Source organism: Oryza sativa, chromosome 4 (assembly GCF_034140825.1).
Source record: "Oryza sativa Japonica Group chromosome 4, ASM3414082v1".
Lineage (NCBI taxonomy): Eukaryota > Viridiplantae > Streptophyta > Magnoliopsida > Poales > Poaceae > Oryza > Oryza sativa.
In genome coordinates this window covers 6,178,078-6,188,682 of record NC_089038.1, presented here as the reverse complement: position 1 = coordinate 6,188,682, position 10,605 = coordinate 6,178,078, and the positions used below count along the sequence as shown (strand labels likewise).

The 10,605-nt window shown below is 43.9% G+C and overlaps 1 long non-coding RNA gene across 1 annotated transcript; it reads right to left on the bottom strand.

The window, feature by feature from the left end:
- Window positions 1-6,547: 6,547 nt before the first annotated feature.
- Window positions 6,548-10,302, bottom strand: LOC107280570 (uncharacterized). The gene is made up of 3 exons (XR_010741190.1): window positions 10,157-10,302; window positions 8,072-8,127; window positions 6,548-6,733 (listed from the first exon to the last, which is right to left on the bottom strand). It is a non-coding gene; the product is annotated as an uncharacterized lncRNA (long non-coding RNA).
- Window positions 10,303-10,605: the final 303 nt, after the last annotated feature.

The following is a 10,605-nucleotide window of genomic DNA, read 5'->3' as shown; positions in this document are numbered from 1 at the left end:
TATTGGGTGTGTATTTGTATTAGTATTTTGTTGTGAATGTTTGGTAATTGTTCAATTAATATGATTGATTAATTTTGATATAATGTTGTGACTCTTTTTCCATGCATTGTACTTCATGAAAACACATTCATGTCTCACTCCTACAATGTATCAATGATCTCCTCAGTGCTGTATATTGTGTTCTCAGAGTGGTTTTGATGGCGTCTGTTTCCATGATGTCTTCCATGGTGTCCTAGAGACTGCTTGAGCACACAGGAAAAGCAAAATCCCGTAAACACACACACCATGTCGAGTATGTGAAACCTGCTTTAGGTGTGAAAATCTTCCATTCGGCGTCGGTAGCACTAGACAATAATATCACCAACATAGCGTCTTCATGAAGCACTCAACCACACTCATATTCTCATCAATACGACTCTCATTTTGAGAGTTACACTCACTACTGAGAGCCTTACGTAGAGTAGGCATGGTCGATGTTCCCGAAGTCCATAGGACCTGATGTTGAGGTACGTTTATAGGATTTCACATGTTAATACTGTACATAGTGCTTCAGATTCTAATTAATACACTAGAAAAAGCATTTTCACCGATGTTGGGTATTTATTTTCGTAGGCGGACCGCGGACATGGCCCTCGGAACCACATAGCCGCCTACAAAAATGTAAACCGGGGTAAAGCTCGTTGTCCGCCTGCAAAAATTCATTTTCGCAAGCGGACGCCTTAAGCGGTCCGCCTGCAAAAATACTCTTCATTTTTACAGGTCCGCCTGCAAAAATACCCTTTATTTTTACAGGCGGACTAGTCCGCCTGTGAAAATAGACTCGGAATATAAATACCACCTACGTAGGGGCAATTTTTTTCTATCATCTTCTCCCTCACCACTCCTCTCCCACGTCCCTCGGTCCCTCCCCTTCCCCCTATCCTCCCCTCACCTCCCCTCCCCTCCTCTCCCCGGCCACCGGCCGGAGGCAGCGGCGGCTACCAGCGGCAGGCGGCGCGGCCCCTCCCTCCCTCCCTCCCAGATCTGGCCAGAGGGGGCCGGCAGAGGCACGGGCGGGTGGCGTTAGCGCGGGCAGAGGGGGCCGGTGGAGGCCCGGGCGGAAGGGGCCAGCTATGGCACCTACGAGCAACGACGACGACTACAGTCGGCCGCGTCACTGCCCCTCCCCTCGACCCTTCCCCACCCAGATCCGATGGAGGGGATGGGTGTCGGCGGCGGCGCAAGGCGGATGGGTCGGCGACGGCTTGGGCAGAGGGCGTCGGCCACGACGACGAAGACTACCAGACAACGACGGCCCTACCGCATGATGATGACGAATAGTGCCAGCCGCGTCACTGGCCCTCCCCTCCCAGATCCGACCGGAGGAGGGAGGGAGGTGGCGGCGGCCACCCCATGCAATAGAGAAGTTCGCTGACGACGACGACGTGTTTTTTTTAGCTTACAAGTTCATTGATGTTAACTTGTTGTGAATTTGAATCTAATGCTTTTGTGTTGCAAGTATACAATGTCTGTGATTGGATTTTGTTTCTTGGATGAGATTTGTGAGAATTTGTGATTTGTGATTTGAAACCCTAGGGAGGGGTGGGGCTGGCGGGAATTTTTTTTTGGTGCCGAGGGTATTTTTGCAGGCAGGGTTACTGTAGCACTTGAGGCGTCTGGGAAGATTGGAACGGCTGCCTGCAAAAATGAGGTCTGCCTGCAAAAATACCCTTCATTTTTACAGGTCCGCCTGCAAAAATACCCTTTATTTTTACAGGCGGACCAGTCCACCTGTGAAAATAGACTCGGAATATAAATACCACCTACGTAGGGGCAATTTTTTTCTGTCATCTTCTCCCTCACCACTCCTCTCCCACGTCCCTCGGTCCCTCCCCTTCCCCCTACCCTCCCCTCACCTCCCGTCCCCTCTTCTCCCCAGCCGCCGGCCGGAGGCAGCGGCAGCTACTTGCGGCGGGCGGCGCGGCCCCTCCCTCCCTCCCTCCCAGATCTGGCCAGAGGGGGCCGGCGGAGGCACGGGTGGGTGGCGGCAGCGCGGGCAGAGGGGGCCTGTGGAGGCCCGGGCGGAAGGGGTCAGCGATGGCACCTACGAGCAACGACGACAACTACAGTCGGCCGCGTCACTGCCCCTCCCCTCGACCCCTCCCCACCTAGATCCGACGGAGGGGACGGGTGTCGGCGTTGTCGCAAGGCGGATGGGTCGGCGATGGCACGGGCGGAGGGCGTCGGCCACGACGACGAAGACTACCAGACAACGACGGCCCTACCGCATGATGATGACGAATAGTGCCAGCCGCGTCACTGGCCCTCCCCTCCCAGATCTGACCGAAGGAGGGAGGGAGGTGGTGGCGGCCACCCCATGCAATAGAGGAGTTCGCTGACGACGACGACGTGTTTTTTTTAGTTTACAAGTTCATTGATGTTAACTTGTTGTGAATTTGAATCTAATGCTTTTGTGTTGCAAGTATACAATGTCTGTGATTGGATTTTATTTCTTGGATGAGATTTGTGAGAATTTGTGATTTGTGATTTGAAACCCTAGGGAGGGGTGGGGCTGGCGGGAATTTTTTTTTGGCGCCGAGGGTATTTTTGAAGGCAGGGTTAGTGTAGCACTTGAGGCTCCTGGGAAGATTGGAACGGCTGCCTGCAAAAATGAGGTCTGCCTGCAAAAACTGGGGATTTTTACCGTCATTTGGATACAGGCGGAAGGTTTTGCCGCCTGCGAAAATGTGTTTTGACCACCTGGAAAAACTTTTTTTTCTAGTAGTGATAACAACGCAAATGGCTGGATTCCTTTCAAGAACCTTGAATCATTTAGCCCAGCCCACATACCACGTAGATCTTTTATTTCAGAGAATAAGTTCACACTAGGTCCTTCATGTTGACATCGAATTTGAATTGTGTCCTTGAACCGTACACAAGACATAACACGTTCCTCAACTTCCCCATGCTCATATGCTAAGCACTCAGGTCCTTCATGTTGACATCGAATATTGATCTACCTGAGCTCCCAAGGCATTATAGTGCCTCACATGTCAATGAACCGCCATCCTTCTTCTCTCCCCTCTCTTCCCCATCTGTCACTGGGCAACAAGAGAGAAGCTGGGCAGGGGCGTCACCGACCTCGAGTAGCCGCCTCGACTGCTCCCTCCCGAGTGGCACGGGCGATGGCCCTTCTAGTCCCGCAGCTAGTCTAATTTTGTCGACCACTGGGCCTCTTGCCGCCATTGGCCTCGACGCACAGGCTTTTGGAGCAGCACAGTTGAGGTGGGCGTCCCAAGGCCACATAACGAAGACATCAGCTTGCCTCGCCTCCAACTCACAGCCTCGCGCAGTCCTTTTGTCCGCTCTACCCTCATTCTACCACTCAACCGCTCCTCACTGATAGTTGGCAAGCTCATCTCAAACTACAGTATAGGGACGCAGTATAGGGACATGGGGGTACAGCTGTACCCCCAAAATTTTTGCAAAAAGAACACTACATATTATGGTGTATTACATATGTGTAATTGGGTTAAAAGGGTTATATTTGCACTTAGATTGGCATTCCAGTTCAGTTAATCTCAATCCTTCCTACTCTGTAGGCTATATATACATACTTGTCGATGGCTAGCTGAGATGACTACTGGCCAACAAAAAATTCATAGGATATTTTATGAATATTTTTGTTTGTGGAGCGTTCAAATAATCAAAATCGATGAAAATATTAGTTTGTTGAACCTTCAAAACTCTATCGACTTGCCCAAGGGCTATTTAAATTTTTTCCCACAAACATTGCAATTGATTATTCTATACAAATAAATTAAGAAATATCGGGAACATAAAAAAATACTTAAATAATTGCTTGGTTACATTCTTAAGAAACAACTTTTTCTACATGTTCGTGACAAAGACATCATATCCTATTTCCAAAAAAATTCTGATCAATTATAACTTAATTTTGTTTAATTTTAGTAATTTACTATACACTAAAATCACTTTACTTTTAACTATGTCCATGTTAGTTCTTTTTTACATAGGCCTCCATCATTTATGTTGAGCGATATTTTCTTTTAACATCGTACCCCCATCACTGAAATCCTGCGTCCGCCACTGCCTCCCAAGCAGCAAGAACCATCTCTTTTTCTCCCCTTGTCTGTCTGATCTGCCATCTCTATTCCATTCATCCAAATATGTTCGCATTGAGATTAACCGACCTTTTGTGGTGATTCACCTTTGAGTTTATTCTTGATCTGGTGTCACATGGTTTCATGAGTTTAGGGTAATTATGTCTTTCATTCCCATGTTTGTACGAATTTACCCTTTTTGTTGATATTACTGTATTTAATTTTTTTTTCTTACAACATCTGCGGTGGACTAATCACACCATGGCTGATGTGGATGCTCTTGGTCGATGTGCAGGTAGTTGATGGCGTAGACAGCCTGGTTGGCTCTTGCTCGGGCCAGGCGCTGCAGTACGTGTCCGCGATGGCCGACGACAGCCTGGTTGGCCTCGACAGCTTTCATGTCATGGCGTGGGCCATCACAGGCTATGTGTTCCACAGCACGTTCACGATCGATCAGCTGGCTTTGTAGCACCCGCCTACGCTGCCACGACGAGCACGTCGACGACCATGGATTAGGGCACTGAAATTCTTCTTGGCTTCACGGAGGTTTCACGTTGTGGGATTCGGGGTGGGGTGAGGGGGGGGGGGTGGGTTTGGTTGCTTGGCCTCCCTTATTCCCGCCACCCGTCGCTTCAGGTGCCGCTTAGTGGCCTGCTCAAAGATGGGAAAGAGAGGAGATAGAGGAGCGGTTTAAATATTAGATAAATTTATTTTTTAAGTTTAAAATAATAAGTCTCAATTAATCCTAGTCTTAGAGATATTGAAGACAACATCACACTTCAGAGAATGTTAAGCTGGCTGTGAAAGACTTCGATCATAAGCTTTCCTAATCTAGCGACTTTCGGATTATATTCTTATTCCTGGTTGTGTGAGAAAAAGAGCCCTACTTTCATCTTAGACAAAAGGCTTAGCGCCCTTACAAATTGTACTATAGGCTGGCTCTTAGTGCAAAGGTGCGGTTTTTTTTTAATTCTTTTCTTGGAGCTGCAGATGTATAGAAGAATTGAATGCCAGCTATTGCTTGGTCCTATCCTTAGTCTCTAGGCTGTCTTATATACGTAAGGGCAAATGACTTCTCGTTTTGCATGTCAATACTTAAGGGGTTGTTTGCCACAAATATGTCATGCCACACAAAGTGAGGCTAGCAATTTGTTAGCCATAAATGTGGCTAAGTTTGGCAAGAATTTGAGTCTATGACGTGTAGGTCCAATGACTAGTAATGTGAGGCATCACACAATTATAACAGCCAACCAAACACTATACTAAAAAATTGTTGCATGCCTAAGGTTTGGCATGGCAACCTTTAGGAGCCAACCAAACAGCCCCATCTCCATTAGTGCAACTGAATATAGCCTCAACAGCATGCACAAACCAGCTTTGCTTCAATTTAAGCAGCCCAACAACCTTTATCGACTCTCCGACTGAAGTGATTCTTGCTCAGCGGCACATCGACCAAGATGATTTTCAAGGGAAAGAACAAATTTTTCTAACCCATGTTGATCTAGGGAAATAAATTTTTCTAACAATAAAAAGGAACCTTGTCCCTTTTTATTGTGTTTGTGATGGGTTGTTTCTTGTAGCCAGCTTTGTTTTGCCGCCTTCCTTAAATACACTTCACAATAATTTGGAATCCATCTAGCTCTCGTCTCTGTTATGAAAACAAAATATAGGAAATAGCTCAACCGATATTATATAGCACGTACTACAGCAGATGGGCGGACTAGCATCTCCACTCCACGATCATGTAGAAGAAATCAGTCCAAATGGACATTTTCAGCCAGTAATTGAGATATGTTTTTCATGATCCCCATCAATTTCAGTCCGTCTCACCCTGTAAACACTGCTATGACCAGGAGCTATACATAGAATTTACTTTTTGCCATCCTCTTAAAATAGTAGTGCTCAAAATGCCACTCTTTAAAAATTTAATTCCAAATGTCACCTGATTAGCCCACATGTCAGCCTTACACATCACCCGGGCCCACATCACTTTTGTTTGAATGAGAAAAGAGGCTGACATGTGGGCCGAGTGGCATTTGAGAATGAAATTTTGGGGGAGTGGCATTTGAGCACTGTCATTTTGGGAGGATGGCAGTGAAAGAACCTGTCGTAGGCTCTCCGGACCTTCCATTATAATTGAGAGATGAAGTGAATAATTCAAGTCATCAAACAAGCATAATGAAATATCCGACGCCTCGAGAGAGGAATATTGGAGATATTGCTAGGCCTTTAGCCTGCCAGTCAACTTCAGCCTGAGACGTGCCCGTCAAACCACTCGAAGGCGGCGACCAGATGTGTTACACATTCAGGAGACTTGACAAAAATGGCTAAAGTTCTACAACATCTCAAATATTCCTAACTCATACTCATGTGAATCTAGTTCCCAGGATGTGCACTAGATTCACACTTTCATCTCAAGCATGATTATACATAGCAAACACAAATAAGATGAAAGCGATTATAAACTACATCTACTTTAGTTACATTGGCCGACCGGCCAAATAAATAATAGAACAGCGGAAACTTGTCTACCCAATCCACAAGCACACCGACTAGGGGTTTACCCATTATGTTCAAGTCCTAGAAGAAGCAGTCGATAACCCGCATCACTCAAAGACTAAGTCTAAATCCTGCAAGCAAAAGTTAATTCAACAGCAAGAGTCAGTACATTATTAGAAATAATGTACTGGCAAGCACCAAGACAAGCCTAACACCCTACTTGCAAGGTATATAATCAAGGAAGGCATAGTATGGTTCTTTTTAGCATAAAGCAAGTTTTATTTGCATAAAACACATTCAAAACGGATTTGCTTTCAAATAAAATTTCAGCAAGCTAGTACTTAGCATATGGGCATCAAAGTAGGCATTAATCATGTATAAATATTCACCTCATTGCCATCCATGGCAGCAAGGAGATCATTTTCAAATCTCATCAGAATTTGAAGGTAAATTTCAGCATTTAGGAGAATAAACACAAGTCTATACTCAATACATATCCACACGCCGCTCATGACCGCGAGCACGGCTAATCGATTAGTTTTAACTCTGTAGAGTTTGTACACTTTACCCACATGATGCGAAATAATAATCATGCAAGAGCATGGCACGCGATACATAAGTACCCGATTTATTACCCGCAACAAAGCTTTTCCAAAATTCATGATTTAGCCTTACACCAGCACGATACGTGTTCCTCCATCCTAGTCATACTGGAAATATGACCTAGAACCGTTAAGTGGCGGGCCCACGCCTTGAACTTAACGCCGTGGTGGCGGACACAACGGGAACCCACCCACGTGGCACAATACCGTTGTATTGGACAGACTTAGTCACCTAAACTACCACGTCGGGGTAAATAGGAAGTTCCTCTGAGTTATCCGAACTCATACACACCGGCCTACCAGAATGTAAGGCTAAACCATAAATAATTTACTAAGCTTGGACTATCCCATACTAGCACATGTGGTTGTACTGTATACGAAATGAACTGACATTGAGTGAAGTCCTTAGGTCGGTTTGGGCGCACTCTCCCCCTATCGGTACACAACTAATCACCATATGTACACCACTTGAGGCCCAAACCTAAAATCTATGCTTTCCACCATTTTATTTATCAAAATCACAAGTATTAAAGTTCTGTCCAGATTAATTAAAAATCAATTTTCATGTTTGAAATGAGCCCATAATGACAAGGAAGACCATTCTAAGCATGGCTATGCTTTATAGTAACCTAGTGTCACCAAAACTCATATATAAAGTGGTATAGCCATATTGTTCCTAAGGTTAGGAATGAGGAATATGGATATATGTGGAGTTAAGGTGATAATGCAAATAATAGGAGTTTATCTAACAAGTTTAACAAAATTTTAATTTATTAGTGTACAATCGACATGCAAGATTTGCAAACATTTTCAATAACCTCCAAAAGATAGGTTCAAAGTGATCAAAGAGAGGGAGGTGGGACTTGCCTTGCAACTGGAAAATGTCAGCACCTAAATCACTTCTTCACCGATTAAGCAATCATCTATACAAAGTACACGTTATGCAATTAAACACCGAAATATGCGAAAAATCCAAAATGCTCTAAAATGGATGATTTGTGCACAGTGAATAGGTACTGGTCTAAAATTAATTTAGGTGAAAGAATTTCTATTTTATCTCATTTTATTTGGGAGTTATGAATTTTAGAAGTTTCGTCGGTATAGTGTAGGATTTACTTAGTTACTATTGTGAAATGCTGTTGTAAGGTGATTCTTATTAAGTTTATGTTTGCTGGGGTGAAGATATTTGTTTTCTAAGACTAACACATTTGGTTTCATAATTTTTAGAGTTAATATGAATTATTTATGTATTTTACAAGTTTTAACGTGTTCTAGGCATATATTCCCTATGTGTACATGGCTTTCGAGATTTAGGTCCAGAACTTGCTCTAACTTGCTAGTGTTGTATAAAATGAGTATTTTAGTTAACTAATCTAATCTTAGTTTATAAAATTTTAGTGTTCAAATTACTTTACTTCACATTTTATAAGCTAGGGGATGTTCTATGTTAGAAACTTAACATATCAATCTGGAGATTATTATATAAGTTAAGGATACTAAGTTTTGGTGGAAGGGGATGGATCTATGCCTTCACTGGTTCAACAAGTTTTATTTGGATTTATTTGGAGCTACCAAGCATATATATACTTTTTCATATGTATTGTTTAACCATTACTATGTGTTTAGTACCTATTCTACCAAATTAAGGTTCAGAGCCATGGTCTGTAAGAGGGTGCTATAATTCACTCTATTAGGTTGAAGTATATTACTTGCTGGTTCTATAGAAAATTTGGTTCACTTCATTTAGACTATAGATGAATTTTCTACAAATGTTACAATTTAAGGTATGCTCCATGTTGCTTATTCCTTACTTAAATACTTAGGGGTTTTCATTATACTGTAAGTATGTCTTTTTATTTTATAACATTGAAGTGCACAACCCTATGATTCTACTGAATTTGGGTTTACTCAAAAAGGATCTAAGATGAATTTTATATAAACTTCTAAAGTTCAGCTTATGTAAAACTAGTCATTTTAAAGGTAATAGTTTTAGAGGCATTCGATGTATAGTATGTATACTATTTCATTTTGCTTTATAGTAGAACATAAGTTGGTGGATCTGTAGAAACTGAGTTTGCTCCAAGATGAGTTGAAATGAATTTTGTATGCATTTTATAAATTTGTGCATGCTTTATGTGTGATTTAACTTGGATAAATTTTAGAGGCTAAATTTGTACTGTGAGTGCAAGTTTTTATTCCATAACACTAAAGTTCACAATTTGGTGAGTTGACAGAAATTTGTATCATCTTAAAATGAGCTATATTTAATTTTATATGGATTTTACAAGTTTTAGGTACTTTCCTTTTATAATTTCAGATTTTTGTTTCCAAGGGGTCCACTGTCAGTGAAAGATCAATATACAAAAAGATCCCTGAGGTTTCTAAGAATCAACACGCAGACCTAGCCTCATATGTCAGTGAGTTGAAAAGTTGCACATTAAACCTTATAGTTGTTTAAATTCTCGAAACAAGGTCCCTGACTTCTTTTCTCACGCACAGAGGCAGAACAGCCATGGCTGAGCTCGATCTCGAGCTCACCGGCGACAAACGATGGCTCGTTTGGGGGTGCAACCAAAATACAAAATGAAGATCATGTTATTGCGATTCCATTCCTCTACTTTTCTCGGTCAGTGGACATCGGAGTAACGCCGGCGGCGAGTCCGAAAGGAGGATGTTTTCGGGTGGTGATGCATGTGCTTCTACAATCATGTATTGGTTAATTGGGTGCATGCATGTATGTTCTATAGGCTGAAGGGTGCTCACCGAGATGGTAGACATGGCTGGGGTAGCTAGGTTTATGACGGTGGCTCGTGTAACGGCTCGGCGGCGGCAAGAACCTCCGGGTGAACGGCGATGGCTCAATCAGCTCCAAGAACTATCATGCATGTGTGTCCATGAGGTTAGAGAGGCCCCATAGATGCTACTGATGCATGGAATTAGGTTGGTACTCACCGGAGGGGGTGGATTCGGCAACGGCGACGGTGACTGGAGGTGGAGAAGATGGTGGACGATCTCCACACTCGTAGCACCATCCTTCGAGATTCTTGAGGGGAAATGGAGAGGAGGTCGAGGCGAAGACGCTGGCGCGACAGCTTGGCCCGGCTTGGTCCAGATAAGCGGGAACGGCGATGATGTCGCTGCGGCGGTGCACAGAGCGCGCTCTAGAGCGACCATGACATGGCCGCGTTCCCGCTGCTGTAGAAGATGAAATGGAATGGGATCAAAACCAAAGTTGTTCGTCATGGTGAGATGAGAATGGAACGAGTATGAGTTAGAGATGAAGAGGGCTCGACAACGGTTGGCGATGTCCCTCTTCTTGGCGGCCGGCGACGAAAGAGAGGTGGAGAGGGAGAGCTGGAGCTTCCTCCCTCGGTTGGATCGGCACTGGGATGGTGGGTGAA